The sequence below is a fragment of the Malurus melanocephalus genome, unplaced genomic scaffold (assembly GCF_030028575.1).
Source record: "Malurus melanocephalus ecotype Western Australia unplaced genomic scaffold, MMel_1.1 scaffold_1372, whole genome shotgun sequence".
NCBI lineage: Eukaryota > Metazoa > Chordata > Aves > Passeriformes > Maluridae > Malurus > Malurus melanocephalus.
Genome location: NW_026624604.1, coordinates 45968 through 47230, shown reverse-complemented (window position 1 = coordinate 47230; position 1263 = coordinate 45968).

Below are 1263 nucleotides of genomic sequence, written 5' to 3'. Positions count from 1 at the left end.
TGGGGATCACGGTCATTTCCCATCCTGGAATTTGGAAGAGTCACGGTCAGCTTTTTCCCCTCAAAATCCCGGGATTTTTGGGGATCACGGTCATTCCCCATCCTGGAATTTAAAGGGGGTCGCGGTCCCCCCTCACATGCCAAAATCCCAGGATTTAGGGGCGTTACAGCAATCCCCCATTCCTGGTATTTGAGGGGTCACCCATCCCAAAATCCCAGGATTCTCCTCAATCCCAAGATCTGGAGAGGTCACGGCCATTCCCTAATTCTGAAATTTGGGGGGTCACGGTCATCTCCCCCCCATCCCAAAATCCCGGGATTTGGGGGGGGTCACGGTCAATCCTTCCCTGAAATTTGGGGAATTCCAGAATTCCTGGAATTGCGCTTTTTTTAAAATAATAAAAAAGGAGAATCCCCCAAAAAATTCTTTCCGTCATTCCCAGAAGGCAGTGCCTGATTTTGGAGCCCCGAATTCCCAAGGGAATTTCCTCGTTCCTCCCTTTTTTTTTTGAGGAGCGGCCGTGGGAATCCACAGCCGGGCAGGATTTGGGATTTTTGGGATCCCTTTGGATCTTCCCAAACCCCTGGAGATCCCTTGGGGAGGGGTTTGAGGAAAGCTTCCAAAAATTCCGGGATTTATGGAGTGGGTTTGGGGTGTGGGAAGAGGGAATTCTGTGATTCTGGTGGTTTGGGGTGGGGAAAAGTGGAGTTTTTGGAAAATGGGAAAATTTCCAGGGATGTTCGGGAAGGGATTGGGAAAGTTCCTGGATTTGGGAATAAATCCACCTTGATTTTGTACTGGGGAAAAAGTAAGAATAAGGAGGAAAATGGAAATAGGGAAAAAAATGAGAATAAAGGGGAAAAAAGAGAATAAAGGGGAAACTGGAAATAGGAAAGATTAGCAGGAGATTCCTGCTGTTCCTCCTGTGAATTCCCAGGAAAGCTCCTGAGTGTTTTTGGGGTTTGGGAATTTGGGAATTGCAGGATGTCGGGAGAAAAAAATCCTGGGAAGTGTGGATTCTTTGGGATTGTGGACGGAAGGGAAAGGCCGAGGACAGGGAGCAGATTTTTTCAGGAAGTTTTTCCAGGGGTTTTTCCTTCCCAAATCCAGCCCCTCTTCCCCTCCCCATTCCCAGCCCTGCCACTGGAAAATCCCACTGGAAAATCCCRGGAGTGGAGGCTGGAATTCCCAGCCCATAATTAACGTAATTAGCAGGGAATTCCCTGGGAAGTCTCACTGGGAATCTCTCTGGGAATTTCCCTG